At 34.0% G+C, this 13439-nt stretch overlaps 1 long non-coding RNA gene across 1 annotated transcript in view; it reads right to left on the minus strand.

Annotated features, from left to right (window-relative positions):
• Positions 1-10892, minus strand: part of LOC139758876 (uncharacterized) — a 33610-nt gene extending 22718 nt beyond the window's left edge. The window contains exons 1-2 of the long non-coding RNA XR_011714961.1: positions 10808-10892; positions 3089-3289 (exon numbers count right to left, since the gene is read on the minus strand). This is a non-coding gene — a long non-coding RNA (uncharacterized lncRNA). The remainder of the gene's footprint in view (positions 1-3088; positions 3290-10807) is intronic.
• Between the last annotated feature and the right edge of the window lie 2547 nt (positions 10893-13439).

A 13439-nucleotide genomic window follows, 5' to 3' on the forward strand; every position in this document is an offset into this window, starting at 1 on the left:
AAGACATTACACACAGGGTTTATAATGATTTACACACAGGGTTTATAAAACATTACACACAGGGTTTATGAGACATTACACACAGGGTTTATAAGAAATTACACACAGGGTTTATAAGACATTACACACAGAGTTTGAAGACATTACACACAGGGTTTAGAGACATTACACACAGGGTTTATATGACATTACACACAGGGTTTATAAGACATTACACACAGGGTTTATAAGACAATACACACAGTGTTTATAAGACAATACACACAGGGTTTATAAAATATTACATGCAGGGTCTATAAGACATTACACACAGTGTTTAAAAGACAATACACACAGGGTTTATAAAACATTACATGCAGGGTCTATAAGACATTACACCCAGGGTTTATAAGACATTACACACAGTGTTTAAAAGACAATACACACAGGGTTTATAAAACATTACATGCAGGGTATATAAGACATTACACCCAGGGTTTATAAGACATTACACACAGTGTTTAAAAGACAATACACACAGGGTTTATAAAACATTACATACAGGGTATATAAGACATTACACCCAGGGTTTATAAGACATTACACACAGTGTTTAAAAGACAATACACACAGGGTTTATAAAACATTACATACAGGGTCTATAAGACATTACACAAAGGCTTTATGAGACATTGCAAACAGAAACTATAAGACATCACACACAGGGTTTATAAGACATTGCATACAGGGTTTATGATACATTACAAACATAGTCTATAAGACAGTACACACATAGCTTATAAGACATTACACAGAGGGTTTATAAGACATTACACAAGTGGTTTATATGACATTACACACAGGGTTTATATGACATTACACAGAGGTTTATAAGACATCACATACTGGGTTTATAAGATATTACGCACAGGGATTATAAGACATTACACACAGGTTTGGTTTACAAAACAGTGCACAGAGGGTTTATAAGACATTATACCGAGGGTTTATAAGACATTACACTCAGGATCTATAACACATTGCATACAGGATTTATAAGACATTGCTCACAGGGTTTACAAGACATTACGAACAAGGTTTATATGATATTGCACACAAGGTTTATAAGATATTACACAGAGGGTATATAAGACATTACACACAGGGTTTGTAAGACATTACACACAAGGTTTACAAGACATTACACTCAGGGTTTATAAGACATTACACACAGGATATATATGACATCACACAGGGATTATAAGACATGACACACAGGGTTTATAAGACATTCCACACGTGGTTTATAAGACATTACACACAGGGTTTATAAGGCATTACACACTGGGTCTATAAGACATTACACACAGGTTATCTTAAGACATTACACACAGGTTTTCCTAAGACATTTCACACATGGTTGATAAGAAATTCCACTCAGGTTTTATATGACATTACACATAGGGTTTATAAGACATTAGATACAGGGTTTAAAGACATTACGCTCAGGGACTATAAAACACTTCACATAGAGTTTATAAGACATTACATACAGGGTTTATAAGACATTACACACAGGGTTTATAAGACATTACACACAGGGTTTATAAGACATTACACACAGGGTTTATAAGACATTACACACAGGGTTTATAAGACATTACACACAGGGTATATAAGACATTACACACAGGGTATATAAGACATTACACATAGGGTTTATAAGATACTGCATACAAGGTTTATAAGATATTACACATAGGGTTTATAAGACATTACACAGAGGGTTTATAAAACATTACACACAGGGTTTATAAGACATTACACACAAGGTTTATAAGACATTACACACAGGGTATAGAAGACAATACATAGAATTGTTTGTATGAAATTACACACAAGGTTTAAAAGACATGACATACAGGGTTTATAAGACATTACACATAGAGTTTATAAGACATTACACACAGGGTTTATATGACATTACGCAGAAGGTTTACAAGACACTACACAGAAGGTGTATAAGACATTAGACGTAGGGTATGTAAGACATTACACACAGGGTTTATAAGACATTACACACAGGGTTTATAAGGCATTACACACTGGGTCTATAAGACATTACACACAGGTTATCTTAAGACATTACACACAGGTTTTCTTAAGACATTTCACACATGGTTGATAAGAAATTCCACTCAGGTTTTATATGACATTACACATAGGGTTTATAAGACATTAGATACAGGGTTTAAAGACATTACGCTCAGGGACTATAAAACACTTCACATAGAGTTTATAAGACATTACATACAGGGTTTATAAGACATTACACACAGGGTTTATAAGATATTGCACACAGGGTTTATAAGACATTACACACAGGGTTTATAAGACATTACACACAGGGTTTATAAGACATTACACACAGGGTATATAAGACATTACACACAGGGTATATAAGACATTACACATAGGGTTTATAAGATACTGCATACAAGGTTTATAAGATATTACACATAGGGTTTATAAGACATTACACAGAGGGTTTATAAAACATTACACACAGGGTTTATAAGACATTACACACAAGGTTTATAAGACATTACACACAGGGTATAGAAGACAATACATAGAATTGTTTGTATGAAATTACACACAAGGTTTAAAAGACATGACATACAGGGTTTATAAGACATTACACATAGAGTTTATAAGACATTACACACAGGGTTTATATGACATTACGCAGAAGGTTTACAAGACACTACACAGAAGGTGTATAAGACATTAGACGTAGGGTATGTAAGACATTACACACAGGGTTTATAAGACATTACACACAGGGTTTATAAGACATTACACACAGGGCTTTATAAGACATTATACACCGGGTCTCTAAGACATTAAACACAGGATTTTTCAGGAATTCCATACAGGGTTTACAATTCATTACACACATGGTATATATCATGGACATTCCACACACGGTTTATATGACATACATCATGAAAGCATTTCCCATCTTGTTCTGTATTACTGACCCAAGCTATACGTACATATGTAAACATGATGAACATATGACCAATATATAGTTATGAGGACTTACTTGTCTGATAATGTTCGCATTGAGGAGGAGAATCAAACTTAGCAGCACAAAGCTCGTATTCTTCAGTATGACCATGATTTAACAAAGGACAACACATTAAGTCTTTGGGCAAGTTGAACCCGACGCTCACAGACCCCAAGCCAGGGGCCACTGCCACCATGACCAAGGTAACTTCTAGTAGCATCACACACTCTGCTCCACCTGCACAACACACGGTTTAGAAATACTTGGAATTAAATTTCTGACAGGATTGCAGGCTTCTCCCACACACGCACACACACACACACACACACACACACACACACACACACACACACATATATACAGACATACACACACACACACACACACACACACACACACACACACACACACACACATTATCTCCGAAAGCAAAAATGGCTATGTTTACAATGTTGTATGGTTGCGAGGCGTGGGCAAAGTATAGAGTTGTGCGCAGGAGGATGGATGTTCAGGAAATGAGATGTTTGAGGACAATATGTGGTGTGAGGTGGTTTGATCGAGTAAGTAATGATAGGGTAAGAGAGATGTGTGGGAATAAAAAGAGCGTGGTTGAGAGAGCAGAAGAGGGTGTTTTGAAATGCTTTGGACTCATTGAGAGAATGAGTGAGGAAAGATTGACCAAGAGGATATATGTGTCGGAGGTAGAGGGAACGAGGAGAAGTGGGAGACCAAATTGGAGATGGAAAGATGGAGTGAAAAAGATTTTGAGTGATCGGGGCCTGAACATGCAGGAGGGTGAGAGGATGGCAAGGAATAGAGTGAATTGGATCGATGTGGTTTCCCGGGGTCGACGTAATGTCAATGGATTGATTCAGGGCATGTGAAGCCTCTGGGGTAACCAATGGAAAGTTCTTTGGGGCCTGGATACGGAAAAGAAGCTGTGGTTTCGGGCGTTTTTGCATGACAGCTAGAGACTGAGTGTGAACGAATGGGGCCTTTGTTGTCTTTTCCTAGCGCTACCTCGCACACATCAGGGAGGAGGGGAATGTTATTCCATGTGTGGCGAGGTGGCGATGGAAATGAATAAAGGTAGACTGTGAATTGTGTGCTTGTGTATATATGTATATGTCTGTGTGTGTATATATATGTGTACATTGAGATGTATGGGTATGTATATTTGCGTGTGTGGACGTGTATGTATATACATGTGTATGGGGGTGGGTTGGGGCATTTCTTTCGTCTGTTTCCTTGCGCTACCTCGCAAACGCGGGAGACAGCGACAAAGCAAAATAATATGATAGTAATATATATATATATATATATATATATATATATATATATATATATATATATATATATATATATATATATATATATATATATATATATATATATATATATATATATATATATATATATATATATATATATATATATATATATATATATATATATATATATATATATATATATATATATATATATATATATATATATATATATATATGCATATATATATATATATATATATATATATATATATATATATATATATATATATATATATATATATATATATATATATATATATATATATATATATATATATATATATATATATATATATATATATATATATCTTTTTTTTTTTTTTTGCTTTGCCGCTGTCTCCCGCGTTTGCGAGGTAGCGCAAGGAAACAGACGAAAGAAATGGACCAACCCACCCCCATACACATGTATATACATACACGTCCACACACGCAAATATACATACCTACACAGCTTTCCATGGTTTACCCCAGACGCTTCACATGCCCTGATTCAATCCACTGACAGCACGTCAACCCCGGTATACCACATCGATCCAATTCACTCTATTCCTTGCCCTCCTTTCACCCTCCTGCATGTTCAGGCCCCGATCACACAAAATCTTTTTCACTCCATCTTTCCACCTCCAATTTGGTCTCCCACTTCTCCTCGTTCCCTCCACCTCCGACACATATATCCTCTTGGTCAATCTTTCCTCACTCATTCTCTCCATGTGCCAAAACCATTTCAAAACACCCTCTTCTGCTCTCTCAACCATGCTCTTTTTATTTCCACACATCTCTCTTACCCTTACGTTACTTACTCGATCAAACCACCTCACACCACACATTGTCCTCAAACATCTCATTTCCAGCACATCCACCCTCCTGCGCACAACTCTATCCATAGCCCACGCCTCGCAAACATACAAAATTGTTGGAACCACTATTCCTTCAAACATACCCATTTTTGCTTTCCGAGATAATGTTCTCGACTTCCACACATTCTTCAAGGCTCCCAGGGTTTTCGCCGCCTCCCCCACCCTATGATCCACTTCCGCTTCCATGGTTCCATTCGCTGCCAGATCCACTCCGAGATATCTAAAACACTTTACTTCCTCCAGTTTTTCTCCATTCAAACTTACCTCCCAATTGACTTGACCCTCAACCCTACTGTACCTAATAACCTTGCTCTTATTCACATTTATTCTTAACTTTCTTCTTTCACACATTTTACCAAACTCAGTCACCAGCTTCTGCAGTTTCTCACATGAATCAGCCACCAGCGCTGTATCATCAGCGAACAACAACTGACTCACTTCCCAAGCTCTCTCATCCACAACAGACTTCATACTTGCCCCTCTTTCCAAAACTCTTGCATTCACCTCCCTAACAACCCCATCCATAAACAAATTAAACAACCATGGAGACATCACACACCCCTGCCGTAAACCTACATTCACTGAGAACCAATCACTTTCCTCTCTTCCTACACGTACACATGCCTTACAACCTCGATAAAAACTTTTCACTGCTTCTAACAACTTGCCTCCCACACCATATATTCTTAATACCTTCCACAGAGCATGTCTATCAACTCTATCATATGCCCTCTCCAGATCCATAAATGCTACATACAAATCCATTTGCTTTTCTAAGTATTTCTCACATACATTCTTCAAAGCAAACACCTGATCCACACATCCTCTACCACTTCTGAAACCATACTGCTCTTCCCCAATCTGATGCTCTGTACATGCCTTCACCCTCTCAATCAATACCCTCCCATATGATTTACCAGGAATGCTCAACAAACTTATACCTCTGTAATTTGAGCACTCACTCTTATCCCCTTTGCCTTTGTACAATGGCACTATGCACGCATTCCGCCAATCTTCAGGCACCTCACCATGAGTCATACATACATTAAATAACCTTACCAACCAGTCAACAATACAGTCACCACCTTTTTAAATAAATTCCAATGCAGTACCATCCAAACCTGCTGCCTTGCCGGCTTTCATCTTCCGCAAAGCTTTTACTACTTCTCTGTTTACCAAATCATTTTCCCTAACCCTCACACTTTGCACGCCACCTCGACCAAAACACCCTATATCTGCCATTCTATCATCTATCTATCTATCACTCTATATATATATATATATATATATATATATATATATATATATATATATATATATATATATATATATATATATATATATATATATATATATATATACATATATATATATATATATGTATATATATATATATATATTTATATATACATATATATATATATATATATATATATATATATATATATATATATATATATATATATATATACATATATATATATATATATATATATATATATATATATATATATATATATATATATATATATATATATATATATATATATATATGCACTCGCTCCTCTCTCTTAAGCGAGGTAGGATGAGGATCAGGAACTGAACTTTGAAATAATCACCCATTTTCACCCATGAACCACCCATATTCGTTCATGATTCGCCCATATTATCCAAGATTCACCCATTTTCATCCATAATTCACCCATTTTCACCAATGATTCACTCAAGATTCACCCATTTTCACCAATTTTCATCCATTATTCATCCCTTTTCACCCATTTTCATCCATGATTCACCCATTTTCACCCAAGACTCACCCATTGTTCTTTCTGTTGCTACTTTTGTGAATTATAAGCGAAGGGAGGCAGATAGGAAGGCGCTTCCCTCCCTCTTACTACCTACGACACGCTGGATATACATCCATCTGGCCTCTCCCAGACATACTTCAATATATCTGAGATATCTGTTTACATATCGTCTCCCAAAAGAGAGAATTATGATGGTTAAAATCTAGATATGAAATCTATGTTTTCCATAATTCTACAATGATGAAATACGAGACTATTTATGATGGTTAAGATTCATATATGAAATCTATGTTTTCCATAATTCTACAATGATGAAATACGAGACTATTTATGATGGTTAAGATTCATGTATGAAATCTATGTTTTCCATAATTCTACAATGATGAAATACGAGACTATTTATGATGGTTAAGATTCATGTATGAAATCTATGTTTTCCATAATTCTACAATGATGAAATACGAGACTATTTATGATGGTTAAGATTCATATATGAAATCTATGTTTTCCATAATTCTACAATGATGAAATACGAGACTATTTATGATGGTTAAGATTCATGTATGAAATCTATGTTTTCCATAATTCTACAATGATGAAATACGAGACTATTTATGATGGTTAAGATTTATATATGAAATCTATGTTTTCCATAATTCTACAATGATGAAATACGAGACTATTTATGATGGTTAAGATTTATATATGAAATCTATGTTTTCCATAATTCTACAATGATGAAATACGAGACTATTTATGATGGTTAAGATTTATATATGAAATCTATGTTTTCCATAATTCTACAATGATGAAATACGAGACTATTTATGATGGTTAAGATTTATATATGAAATCTATGTTTTCCATAATTCTACAATGATGAAATACGAGACTATTTATGATGGTTAAGATTTATATATGAAATCTATGTTTTCCATAATTCTACAATGATGAAATACGAGACTATTTATGATGGTTAAGATTTATATATGAAATCTATGTTTTCCATAATTCTACAATGATGAAATACGAGACTATTTATGATGGTTAAGATTTATATATGAAATCTATGTTTTCCATAATTCTACAATGATGAAATACGAGACTATTTATGATGGTTAAGATTTATATATGAAATCTATGTTTTCCATAATTCTACAATGATGAAATACGAGACTATTTATGATGGTTAAGATTCATGTATGAAATCTATGTTTTCCATAATTCTACAATGATGAAATACGAGACTATTTATGATGGTTAAGATTTATATATGAAATCTATGTTTTCCATAATTCTACAATGATGAAATACGAGACTATTTATGATGGTTAAGATTTATATATGAAATCTATGTTTTCCATAATTCTACAATGATGAAATACGAGACTATTTATGATGGTTAAGATTTATATATGAAATCTATGTTTTCCATAATTCTACAATGATGAAATACGAGACTATTTATGATGGTTAAGATTTATATATGAAATCTATGTTTTCCATAATTCTACAATGATGAAATACGAGACTATTTATGATGGTTAAGATTTATATATGAAATCTATGTTTTCCATAATTCTACAATGATGAAATACGAGACTATTTATGATGGTTAAGATTTATATATGAAATCTATGTTTTCCATAATTCTACAATGATGAAATACGAGACTATTTATGATGGTTAAGATTTATATATGAAATCTATGTTTTCCATAATTCTACAATGATGAAATACGAGACTATTTATGATGGTTAAGATTTATATATGAAATCTATGTTTTCCATAATTCTACAATGATGAAATACGAGACTATTTATGATGGTTAAGATTTATATATGAAATCTATGTTTTCCATAATTCTACAATGATGAAATACGAGACTATTTATGATGGTTAAGATTTATATATGAAATCTATGTTTTCCATAATTCTACAATGATGAAATACGAGACTATTTATGATGGTTAAGATTTATATATGAAATCTATGTTTTCCATAATTCTACAATGATGAAATACGAGACTATTTATGATGGTTAAGATTTATATATGAAATCTATGTTTTCCATAATTCTACAATGATGAAATACGAGACTATTTATGATGGTTAAGATTTATATATGAAATCTATGTTTTCCATAATTCTACAATGATGAAATACGAGTCTATTTATGATGGTTAAGATTTATATATGAAATCTATGTTTTCCATAATTCTACAATGATGAAATACGAGTCTATTTATGATGGTTAAGATTTATATATGAAATCTATGTTTTCCATAATTCTACAATGATGAAATACGAGTCTATTTATGATGGTTAAGATTTATATATGAAATCTATGTTTTCCATAATTCTACAATGATGAAATACGAGTCTATTTATGATGGTTAAGATTTATATATGAAATCTATGTTTTCCATAATTCTACAATGATGAAATACGAGACTATTTATGATGGTTAAGATTTATGTATGAAATCTATGTTTTCCATAATTCTACAATGATGAAATACGAGTCTATTTATGATGGTTAAGATTTATATATGAAATCTATGTTTTCCATAATTCTACAATGATGAAATACGAGTCTATTTATGATGGTTAAGATTTATATATGAAATCTATGTTTTCCATAATTCTACAATGATGAAATACGAGTCTATTTATGATGGTTAAGATTTATATATGAAATCTATGTTTTCCATAATTCTACAATGATGAAATACGAGTCTATTTATGATGGTTAAGATTTATATATGAAATCTATGTTTTCCATAATTCTACAATGATGAAATACGAGTCTATTTATGATGGTTAAGATTTATATATGAAATCTATGTTTTCCATAATTCTACAATGATGAAATACGAGTCTATTTATGATGGTTAAGATTTATATATGAAATCTATGTTTTCCATAATTCTACAATGATGAAATACGAGACTATTTATGATGGTTAAGATTCATGTATGAAATCTATGTTTTCCATAATTCTACAATGATGAAATACGAGTCTATTTATGATGGTTAAGATTTATATATGAAATCTATGTTTTCCATAATTCTACAATGATGAAATACGAGTCTATTTATGATGGTTAAGATTTATATATGAAATCTATGTTTTCCATAATTCTACAATGATGAAATACGAGTCTATTTATGATGGTTAAGATTTATATATGAAATCTATGTTTTCCATAATTCTACAATGATGAAATACGAGTCTATTTATGATGGTTAAGATTTATATATGAAATCTATGTTTTCCATAATTCTACAATGATGAAATACGAGTCTATTTATGATGGTTAAGATTTATATATGAAATCTATGTTTTCCATAATTCTACAATGATGAAATACGAGTCTATTTATGATGGTTAAGATTTATATATGAAATCTATGTTTTCCATAATTCTACAATGATGAAATACGAGTCTATTTATGATGGTTAAGATTTATATATGAAATCTATGTTTTCCATAATTCTACAATGATGAAATACGAGACTATTTATGATGGTTAAGATTTATATATGAAATCTATGTTTTCCATAATTCTACAATGATGAAATACGAGACTATTTATAATGGTTAAGATTTATATATGAAATCTATGTTTTCCATAATTCTACAATGATGAAATACGAGTCTATTTATGATGGTTAAGATTTATATATGAAATCTATGTTTTCCATAATTCTACAATGATGAAATACGAGACTATTTATGGGGTGTAGCGCGGCTCACCTTAGAAATGAAGTGACTGTAAGCCCAACTTGACAACACTGCCACCCACGTCTGCTCTCGCCTGCTTATACCCGCCATGGCTTCCACTTGCAACACTGTATGTAACATTACAATTATTTGCATGAGTCTTTCCTGTATTATATGTCTTCCTTGATGTATTAATGTGCATATCTTCAATAAATGTGAATACAGTGTTAATAACTACAAGTCAAGTACAACAGCCCAGAAAAGTTGTAAGTACATAGGTCACTGAACCTGGTGTCTGGCATCCTTCGTCAAACCACAGTCAACGTATCAAGAAAACTTGACTGTGTTGAGCAAGGTTCACCACCATCAACGCTGCCATGTTTGACAACATGACGACGAAAAGCCACACTGTCGCTATTATTGACAAACTTCACAGCGTGAGTCATTGTGTTGTAATACTCTGAGCAGACATTTGCGCACACTGCCAACAAGAAATGCAGATAATGTAACCTTAATGCAATAATTAGATAATTATGTTTTCTTATTCGGATTCTTCTGAATTATACACTGACACCCGATGATAATGTAACAGATTATCATGTTACGATCGGAAACAAGATATATATATATATACTAATAAATTGCGTCTTTCGTCATCCTCAGCATTAGAGATTCTAATATTTCAAAAACAGTTGCTCCCAAACTGATAAAGAGGTCAACAAAAAACACAGGTAGATATAAGATAAGAACGTGTGGATGTAACCAAGATGAGAAGAAAGGAGAGTTAGGTAGCATGTTTGAGGAAAGGAACCTGGATGTTTTGGCTCTGACTGAAACGAGGCTCAAGGGTAAAGGGAAGGAGTGGTTTGGAAATGTCTTGGGAGTAAAGTTAGGGGTTGGTGAGAGGACAAGAGCAAGGGAAGGAGTAGCACTACTCCTGAAACAGGAGTTGTGGGAGTATGCGATAGAGTGTAAGAAAGTAAACTCTTGAATGATATGGGTAAAACTGAAAGTGGATGGAGAGAGATGAGTGATTATTGGTGCCTATGCACCTGGTCACGAGAAGAAAGATCATGAGAGGCAAGTGTTTCGGGACCAGATGAGTGAATGTGTCAGCATTTTTGATGCACGAGACCGGGTTATAGTGATGGGTGATTTGAATGTAAAGCTGAGTGATGTGGCGGTTGAGAGTATAATTAGCGTACATGAGATGTTCAGTGTTGTAAATGGAAATGGTGAAGACCTTGTGGATTTGTGTGCTAAAAATGATCGGTGATTGGGAATACCTGGTTTAAAAAGAGAAATATACATAAGTATACATATGTGAGTAGGAAAGCTCGCCAAAGGCCATTATTGGATTACGTGTTAATTGATAGGCGTGTAAAAGAGAGACTTGTGGATGTTAATGTGCTGAGAGGGGCACTTGGAGGGATATCTGATTACTATCTTGGGGAGGCGAAGGTGAAGATATGTAGAGGTTTTCAGAAAAGAAGAGAGAATGCTGAAGAGAAGAGAGTGGTGAGAGTAAGTGGGCTTGGAAAAGAGACTTGTGTGAGGAAGTACCAGGAGAAATTGGGTTTACAATGGCAAAGGGTGAGAGCAAACGACTTAAGGGGAGTGGTGAAGAAATGGAATATATTTAAGGAAGCAGTGATGGCTTGTGCAAAAATTGCATGTGGCACGAGAAAGGTGGGAAGTGGGCAGATTAGAAAAAGTAATGGTGGTGGGATGAAGAAGTAAAGTTGTTAGTGAAAGAGGAAAGAGAAGGGCTTGGAAGATACTTGCAAGGAAGGAGTGCAAAAGACTGGGAGATATTTAATAGAAAGCGGCGGGAGGTCAAGAGAAAGTGCAAGGGTTGAAAAGGAGGGCAATTGAGAGTTGGGGTGAGAGAGTATCATTAAACTTTAGGGAAAATAGAAAGATGTCTTGGAAGGAAGAAAATAACGTGCGTAAGACGAAAGAACATCGGTGAAGGGGCAAATGGGGAAGTAATAACAGGTGGTGATGAAGTGAGAAGGAGATGGAGTATGCATTTTGAAGGTTTATTGAATGTGTTTGATGATATAGTGGCAGATATAGGGTCAGGGAGAATGATTTGGTTAAGAGAGAAGAGGTAGTGAAAGCTTCGTGGAAGGTGAAATCCAGCAAGGCGGTGGGTTTGGATGATATTGCAGTAGAATTCATCAAAAAAGGGGGTGACTGTGTTGTTGATTGGTTGGTAAGGATGTTCAGTGTATGCATGGATCATGGTGAAGTCCCAGAGGATTGGTGGAATGCATGCATAGTGCCACTGTACAAAGGCAAAGGGGATAAAGGTGAGTGTTTAAATTACAGAAGTATAAGTTTGTTGAGTATTCTTGGGAAATTATATGGGAGGGTATTGATTGAGATGGTGAAGGCATGACAGAGCATCAAAGTTGGAAAGAGCAGCGTGGTTTAAGAAGTAGTAGATGATGTGTGGATCAGGTATTTGCTTTGAAGAATGTATATGAGAAATACTTAGAAAAACAGATGGTTTTGCATGTAGCATTTATGGATTTGGAGAAGGCATGTGATAGGGTTGATAGAGATGCTTCGTGGAAGGTCATAAGAGAATATCCTATAGGAGGGAAGTTGTTAGAAATAGTGGAAAGTTTTTACCAATGATGTAAGGCATGTGTACGAG

This window comes from Panulirus ornatus, chromosome 31, assembly GCF_036320965.1.
Source record: "Panulirus ornatus isolate Po-2019 chromosome 31, ASM3632096v1, whole genome shotgun sequence".
NCBI lineage: Eukaryota > Metazoa > Arthropoda > Malacostraca > Decapoda > Palinuridae > Panulirus > Panulirus ornatus.